We start from the raw sequence: 9,340 nt of genomic DNA on the forward strand, positions 1-9,340 counted from the left end.
ACTCGCCGTGCCCGGCTGAGGCCGGCCGGGGCCCCTTGGGGCCCGCTGCGGGGCTCAGCGGGGGCTCGGCTCCGCTCCGCGCCGCTCCTCGGCGCGGGTCCCGCCCGAGAGGTGCCGCCGCTGCCCGGCCGGCTCGCTCGCTGCGAGACCCCAAACCCCCGGCGCTCGTGGGGGCAGCCTTCTGCCCCCCGGAACGCCTCGGTGCCGCCGCAGCCGGGACCAGCCGCTTTGCCGAGGTGGAAGCCGCTCGGACCGCTCTTAGCGAGGGGGTCAGCTGCTTGCCTGCTGTGGGAGCGTAATAGAGGTAACAGGCCCTTTTCGGTTCGTCTGTGGGAGTGCGGTCTGTAACCGTGAGGGCTGCCGTGCTGCAGCAGGGAGGCATGTCGCGGGAACTTCCCGTGAGGAAAACAAAGTCAGCCCGCGGGTCTGCTGAGTTTGTCAGGGCGCTGAGTTTGGGGAAAGAACCCGTTAAATGTCTCCAGCGGGATCTCCTGGTTCTCACACGTGTGTCTGCGAGCAGACTGATCTGTGAGCTGTGTGTTAGACCAAGCGTGCACCTGGCACCACTGTAATAGCTTCAAGAGGTTGTGTGTGTGTACAAAGGGAGTAAATGAGTGATGATGTAGGCTACTTACAGCTGTCTGCTTATAAGGCAACCAGCAGACAAGGGAGGTTTGCCTAAACGCAGGGCACCTGTCACCTTCGGCACAAGAGTCAGGAATCCCCATTTTGTGGTGGGACTGACAGGATTCCCTCTTTTTGCGACTTACTACTGAAATTTGCACAAACCAAGAAGGGTAAGCAATCTGCCTGTTTTTAATGTGTTGTGAAATGTTGTTACCTGAGCATGGCTCAAGTGGGCGAATAATGATACTCAGTGGTTTTCTGGTAGTTCCTGTGTAGGTGCTGCAAGTTCACTCAGGATGGTGGTAAAAGGGTTATTAATAGTGTGACTGTGTTATGGACGTATTGTAAATTGGACTGTATGGTAGTAGCATATAAGTGCTTGCAACAAGATTTTGTGATTAACATCTTCTAGTAATTATCTTGTAGAGAAAAAACTGTTACTTGATCTTGTGAACAAGGTCTGTATTGTGAGGCAGAAAAGGGAAGGAATGCTTCTCAGTTGCAGAAGATCTTGAATAAGAAGCAAATGTGTACTGCTTCAAACATGTTATGTTTCCTAAGCACTGTGAGGAGAATGCTTACAGTCAGTGAAGTGACTGTGAGTAAAGAGCCCATATTCTGAAGCGATGCATATGCTTGTATGTTTGAGGAAAAAAGTGGAGTTTTTGCAGCTCTGTTCTGATGCTACTCATTGAATTGCAAAACTAACTTTCCTCTGTTTAGCACAAAGTGTTGTGTTTTTTTCTACCTGAAGGTTGAGAAGAGGTCCAAGTCTTAGAAAAAGTTAAATGTTGCTTGCATGTCGTAACTACACTAAACACAATATCAGGCGAAGAGAATAACACGTAGCAAGAGTTTGTACCATCTATTCTGGCTTCTGTACTGGAGCAGAGAAGGAGATGAAGATCTCAGCTCCAATGGATTTATGAAAAGGTCAGCAAGAAAATTAAGACATGAGCAGTGTATGCTTGCAGTGCCAGTGCTAGCGAAAGCCTGCTACTCAGCTGAAATATTTTCAGATTGTGACTGACTGTAAATGCAGAACACAGTGCTCAGTGTAGCTGTTTTTCTTGTCACTGTGTCTGTTCTTGAAGGTTAGTAAGGTGTTTACCTGTGATGGTAGTTCTGAAGGTGCCCTGTAGCAGATGTGTGCAGCTCTTTTTGCTTGCCCTGGGTGCTGTGGTGCTATTTCTCTAACTTGGGTTCAGCTGAGACTTGCTGTAACCTGGCTAGTTGGCAGCTTGCTGACTGTTCCATCTCTGATGGGCTATACACTGCAGTTTCTGACTCTGCAGTAATATTGCATCACAGGTTGCTACTTCTGTCCCTCTAAGCTAAAAGTAAAATTTCAAGTGTGATCAAGAACGTGGTTACACTGTAGTGTGATTTCCTCCCTGTTAGGAGGAGAAATTGCACTGCCCTATGAGACCTTGATAAGACACAAATTTACCTACAATTTATCATCAGTGTTCATCTAGATTTATGTGCATTACATACCAATAGAATGGTAATTACCTGAATTGTGTTGCGTAGGGTAAAACCATCTGCCTTCTCCCTATAAGAGCATCAAAAGACATGTCATGTCTGCATAGTGCTCAGCTCAGGTGCTCCCTGGACAGCGGGGTTACTTAACAGACAGAATACTTTGTCCATGTGAACACTGCAGAACCACTCCTACTGTGACACAGTGAGCTGGAGACCTTTCTGCCTCGTGTTATCATCAAAAGTGTCAACAAAATACTATTTGCAGAATCTTTGTTGCTACTTCGTACATGAGAGGAAGACCATGGTTTGATTCTTCCTTTTCCTCTCCTGGCAGGCCCTAGCCTGATACTGTGTGCTGTTGAAACTTGGTGGCACCACTCTTGTTAGGTTTAGCAGTTTGAAGTGCAAGTCTGGAATGTGCAGGGTTGGAAAATGGAGAGTTGTTTTTTCTTTGCCTTGAAGAAATTCTGAACTCTATCAATATTTGTAGGATCGCCTTTGTAGCGGGGGTGGACATCATCATCCTTGGTAAGAATTCCAACTTCAAGTGATATGTAATAGACCTTAGTTTGTTGTCACTGTGGGGTGCTAACAACTTGCCCTGTGTGCTTTGTTTGGTTCCAGAGGCTCATGCTGAAGGTGAACTGAAACCTTCTTTTGCACTTTTTATCTTAGGAGGTACAGTGGGAGCTAGGGCTGTGTGAAAGGCAACCAAAGGTTTACTTCAGTCTGTCATGTTTCAGTCCACCTATTTGCTGATAACTCCCAGCAAATAGCTCAACAAGAGCTATACATAAGGGTTTAATTCCTTAGTTATAAGGTCACTATGAGCTCTTGGTTAGATACCTGTAATCCTGTCAAAATCACTTTTTTTCTTGAGTGTAATAAAAGGCTGACTCTTGTAAACCCAAGTAGCAAGGGAAGCTTTAATGATTCTTGTCAGTACCTAAGCAATATAAAATACATCTGCTTATTTCCTTTTTATTCAAGACCATAATAACTTCAACATGAAGAGGTTGTCCCTCTGTCTCACTTTTGTTTCATCTTGTCCAGGGTTTAGTGTTGCTTTGACATGTTCCAGTTGGGAGACTTTTGTGGCGAGTACTGCATCTTTCCCTGCATTGTGTAAATACCTTGTGCACCTGTGGCATTGTATGCTGATTAAAACTACATGTTAAAACGTATGTTCAAATGTTTTGATTGCAAAATCAAAGACCCGTAAGTCAGAAACTGTCTGATTTAGAGATGGAGAGACTTGGCTCTGCCTGTGTTGCGAGCCACCCTGTACACTGAATGAGCCATTGATTTGCAGAAACATAGCATGTGATTCTAACACTTAAAAAGAAGACCAATGCAAACAGTGGTTGTCATATGCTGTACTAAGCATATAATAGTCTAGACTAATAGTCCAGAGTTTAACTTTCAACTCGAATAACTGTCTTGCAAAGTTAGGTTCTAACATGGAACTTCTTAGTATTGCATTAAAAAAAAAAAGATTACGTAGAGGTATAACTTCCCTCGTTGACCTTAACAAATCCCAAAGTGAGATTTGAGTCTTCAGCAGTAGCTTCTAGTTCATGCAACTGCCTTATTCGGTAAGGTGGTTGTTTTGTGTGTGAGGAAGGACCTCTGGGGTCTGTGCTGTGTCTAGGGAAACGATGGGTAAAGTCTGACCTGTCTTGTCCTCTCTCCTGCCTCTCGGTGTTCTTGCTTCAGCAAGCCTGAAGTGCTCCATGGCACTTTGCTGCTGTTCTGCCAGAAGTGCAAGCTGCCCAGCCATGGCATACATGGAGCTCGTGCCCAGTGGATATTTTCTCTTAATCAAAAAAAAAAAAAAAAAAAAGGCAGGCAAAGGAAAACCATTCAGTTGAATGGATTGCCATGAGACAGAGGATCTGTGCTGTCCCAGGCAGCTTCAAAGGCTGCCTGCAAACAAGGCAAGTGGCAGAGCTTCTGAAAAAGTTGCAAGTCTTTGTAGTGGAAAGTACTACATCTGAGATTTAAGTGTACCTACCAGCTTTTTCCGCTAAGAGAAAATGAAAATTCGTATATAAAAAATAGCAAAGTACAAATTTCATTGAAGTTAGTGTGACTTTGGCTGTTGACTTTAATGTTTTGCCTTAAATACTTGCGCTCAAGTCTATCAAATAATGTCTTATAGAAAAATACATCATTTGGACAACCAGTTCATTTAGGTGATAGTACAAATTTAAACAAATCTCTTCTTAAAGGAAACTAGAGAGCTCCTGTCTGTAATAATTAATGTCATCAAACAGCCACGATGTAAACAAGAAATGTATGATGTCTCAGCTAGCACACAGTCCACAACTTTTCTTTGTATGTAATAGCTACATGGATTTTATAACCCATGTCTAGTAAGTTATCACATTCTTATCTGGAATGATAAAGCTAGCTTGGAAAGCCTCTTTTGAAAAGGGAAGTGAGATATGGGTCAAGGTGCACTTTAACTTGCACAAAGGTCTTAAAAACAGAAAACAAAAAACTAATTTTTTCTTGCCTATATTTAGTTTTTTGTCTATTACTAGCTGCCACCTTCAGCAATATTACTGCTCTTTTTTTTTCTTTTTTGTTTTAAGAAGGACTTTCTGAGCAGGGAGCAGTAGTGTAACAAAATAGATGTGCTTAACTTTGAAAGGTGTTATTTTTAGGATTAGTTCAAAAGGGCAGGTACTCCTTGGAGACGTAATTTGGCTGAATTGTCTCCTCCCGCTGAAAGAGCAATGCGACAGTTAGGTAACATCGAGGTTTACCTAGAAGTTTTTGACACGTTATCTCTGGACAAGAAAACCTCAGAGGATGGTGCAGAGCGGGCGCAGCTTCTGAACCTCTTGGCGGTGTGTTGGAAGAAGCCGCTGCTTCCCGAGAGGCTGCCTCTGCAGCCATGCCATGCCTGTCTGTGTTCCCTTCTCTTCCCGTTAGCCTGGGGCCACGGCGCTGCAAGGTCCTTGCCCCGTGGTTGCCCTTAGGAGCGCAGCGATGCTGGGTATGGCGCAGGCATGTCCCTGCCTAGCAAGGATCAGGCTGGAGACAAGAGCTGATCCCTAGCAGTCCCCTAAGGATTGCCCTCGCTTCCCTGCAGGTCAGATCCCCAGGTACAAGGAATGGAAAAGTTTACGTGTGCTTCTGGGGGGAAAGCGTGTGCATGACTTAATGGGTGTACTGCAGTGGTATTTGTTTCCCCACTCTCCTTCCTTTTTTTTCTGATTCATATTTGCTCACTTCACCTTTCAGCAAAGGGGAGCATATGGTCATGTGCTGTCCATCTGGTTGCCGCTTACTGTGAAGTTGTTATGCAGGCAAATTTGGCCCATCTTACATTTCTTACAGAGGTAAAACTGGTGCTAGAGTGACAGTTGAAGTGTTTATTCTGAACTGTAAATGGGAATTAAGTAGGGAGTGAACACAAAGGATGCTCTATGAACACTTTCAGTCGTCTATCTTTAAAATTACTTGTGCTATGCTTGTCTTTAAGGCAAAGACAGGGACTTTCACTGTGGCATGGACTGCTCAAGCAGAGATAAAAGACAAGTCCTGTCCCAGGGGGGTTTATAAGGTAATGTTGTGAATGGTGATAGATGTGTAGGAAAACCTTAGTTATGGAGGTAATACTCTATACACACCACTAAATATTCTGCTGACATTTTCCCATCCTAGCGCAGGCTTGTAACACAGTCTTTTTAAGTGTGTAACAGATACTAAATTCATACTGTAGTATGTATGAAATAAATTGCATTTAACTCTTCTGTATGGTTTGCTTCTTCAACCAATAGTATTTTTTCCATGTAAGAACATGGAAAATCCTTTTTTTATACTGGAAACGCTGATTATAAAACCAGAAAGCTGGTGGGAGAATCAGAAGCTAGTAATTTACCTGAAACCATCTTGCTTGCCGCTTAAGTCAGGGATTCTCATCTTTGGTAGTTACCTGCAGGTTCGTTATGTAAGAGTGCTTCAGCACCCCTGCCATGGTAGTGAAAGTGCTCGGGGGCTGTTAGGAATAGGTTGGGCTTGAGGGGGCGGGGGGTGGAGAGTGGCTAGAGTTGAAGTTCACTGCATTCCTTAAGGTTTTTATTTTGTATGGAGCAAAAGCTCAGCCAAGTTTTTAACATGGCACTGGTATCTTTTGCTTTTTTTTTCCTGCAAAAAAGGTTTTGCCCTGTACTTAAATACGCGATGGGAAGTTCACATGAAATTTTCAGAGAAAGCATGAGTTTGAGACTTACGTTTCAAACGTAACATCAAATTAAATGTTTTTGAGCAGATGCCCTTTGTATTAATGTATTTTAAAATAGAAGTTTAACCCTCGGTACCCAGTCGTGTAACTAGGCTGACTGTGGGAATACCAAGTAGTGTTTGGGAGCAGAAAGCACGTAAAGGCCTGTGTGAGTCCCGCTGGTGAGTCCTGCTGGTGGTGTGCCGCCGCCTGCAGCGCTCACACCACCGAGGGCGGGCGGCTCTGCGCCCCGAGGCTGTCACCGACAGGGCCTGCCAGCTCACCGCTGAGCCGCACCGTGAGGTGTTGGGGTGGAACTAATTCTAATGGGAAAGGCTGAAGACCTCTGCTCTGTGTAATCTTCTTCACTTCAAAAGAAGACACAGGAAAACCCAAAGGTTTGCTGTTAGCCTCCGAAACAGAGCTTCAGAGACGAGGCGGTTTTTGTGGTGGTTGGTTTGTTTCAGTGCAGGGTGTTGTATGACTTGAGGTGAAGTCTTATGAAATACATTATTTGAGTACTCAGGAGCTTGCTGAAGGCTAAGTTCCTGACGGATGTAATTGTGGTATGCTCGCTTTCGTGGATATTTTCACCAAACTTGGCTCCCTGCTATTGACTTGTAATGTGACAAAGGGGGAAATAAGTCTTTAGTAGTCTGTTTTTTGTGAGCATGAAAAAACTGATAAGACAATTTGTCTGCAGTCCTAGAAGCAAGGATCAGGTCACCATAGTGACTCGCAAGACTAGTATTAGATGAGGGGTTTAGATGATATATAAAGACACTGACCGTTTTCTTGCATCTGCTGTTCTAACCCTAGAAACAAAAATAACTTGTGCAGGTATAATGAGACATGAGCTAAGCAGGAGTCTATTATTTCTCGTTTTGAAGTGCAGCTCTTCGGCTAGTGCCCAAGCTTCAGGTACTGCCAGACAGTAGAAGAGTTCTGATGTGCAAATGAAGGTATTTGAAATGCTGGGAAGGCCTGGAATGCAAGGCAGAGGATTCCCTCTACAGCAGGAGGAATAGGGGCTCAAAGACTTTTACGACCCCTTTTGAGGGTATTGAGTATTGAGCTACATACTGTCCAGTTTTAAGTTTTATTTCCTTACTTTTTCTTTTGATTAAAAACATTCTTTGACAACTCACTTAGACTCCTTTGAAGTTTGGGAGCTATGGAAAGAAACCTGGTCCTTCTTGCTTTGGAGGCTGGATGTTGCACCCAAACTGAATGTGCTGCTTGTTGTAAGATTAGACGGGCTTGTTGCTTCTGAAGAACTTCTAGCTGCGTAAGGTAACTTTACTTTTTGGGGGGAGGGAAGGGATTGCAGCCACAGTAGCTGATAACCTGTCAATCTGAATACAAAAGTGCTGGGTGCAATGAACTAGCAAAGACTAACTGGTTATTTGCTTGCTTGACGCGTTGAGAAATGCAGCCAGGTCTCAGAGTGACAAGGTGACTGTCATCAGCTAGTACCTGGTTGGGGTTTGCTGGGTTCCGTGATGTATACCAGCTCATCTATTGAGAAATGGCCCACGTCCTCATCTAAGAGTACTGAGTAGCGCTTTCACAGGCAGCCTTGGACTGTATTCACTTACGTTGTCAGCTGTGTGGGACAGGAGATTTCTCTCCAGTTACTGTCTAGTGTAACTGAAATCCTTATCTTGGTTATGATGCTACCATAACACAATGCAGGATACTTTGCTGTAGAATGAAGGTAGGAAAAGGGAAATCCAGTGTTCAGGTTCTTGAATTACATAATGGAGAATTTGGTATTGCAGAAAACACATGTGGTGACGGTGGTGTCTTCCTTGCCTAAAAGGAAGGACATCCCATCTTCAGGCTGCATACTGCTTTTGTTTATGCAGTTTAACAAAGCACTTAGTGGGCTGAAATAGGCTGGTTTTTTTTTCCCTATGAGTTTCACTGGGTATGTAACGCATGTTGCATGAACAGCATTTGGCAGAAGAATGTAACGTGTCTGAAGCCTTTAATTGTATGCAGTAGACAGCTCTGTCCAGGTCAGAAGACATCATATTATCAATAGCATATCAGCATTTAGGACTTTACCAGTAGCTTGATTATGCCTTGAATAATTGGTCTGTGTTAAACAGATAATGGCAATGTTTGCATTCCAAGCCTGGGTTTGAAATATACAAAATATGCATATTTGATATGTTATCTGGCTGGTGGAAGAACTAAATAGAGTTCAGTAAAAGTTTTTACAACACCAGAGACTGCCTATTTTACTACCTTTGTCACACTTCTACTTTCTGCGTGGTACTAGAAGTTCTGAAAGTGTCCAAGATGTTTTGTGGTTTATCAGATTTAATTTTGTTATGTGTGTTTGCCTGCAGCAACACTCAGGGCTATACAGACTGTTTAATCTTCAGGGTGTTGGTTTTTCTTAATACAGTATGTTTAAAACTGCCCAGAAGCTTACCAAGCTGCCTGGGAGGAGAAAAAGGAGGAAAATAGAAACTTGTTGTCCTTCATTATTTGATTTAAGGCACGGGAGTGAAATTTTAGAGAGAAATGCTGAGTCTTTCTCAGTCACATGCTATACCTTATTTTCCTTCTCTGTAGAATAGCAAGTAGTTCTACCTTACAAATAATTTAGTTTTTTAATGCTTTGAAGATTTTACAGTAAAATAGGAAACTGACTGCAGTGGCAATAGCTGATAGTTCCTGCAAGTGTGTCAGAGCACGATCTAAAGATCACAGGTTCATCGGGGCATGTGAGTTCCTGACTGGAGCTAACTGTCAGCTTGGCAAAATCCCCAGGTGCTTCAGTAATCTGTTTTAGAGCACCTGGGGAACAGGTCCTGATGGACAGACCTGTTTCTATGGATTTCATCCTGCTTAAAAGCCAAGCATCTTATTTTCTTTTTCGTAAACTGGAGTTTAAAGAAAAAGCAATGATGTGATAAAATGATTGCCTTAAAGGACAGCAGCAGTGTTCAAACCTTCTCAAAGTAGTGGGAGTCCAGCATG

This window comes from Cygnus atratus, chromosome 11 (genome assembly GCF_013377495.2).
Source record: "Cygnus atratus isolate AKBS03 ecotype Queensland, Australia chromosome 11, CAtr_DNAZoo_HiC_assembly, whole genome shotgun sequence".
In the NCBI taxonomy this organism is placed as follows: Eukaryota; Metazoa; Chordata; class Aves; order Anseriformes; family Anatidae; genus Cygnus; species Cygnus atratus.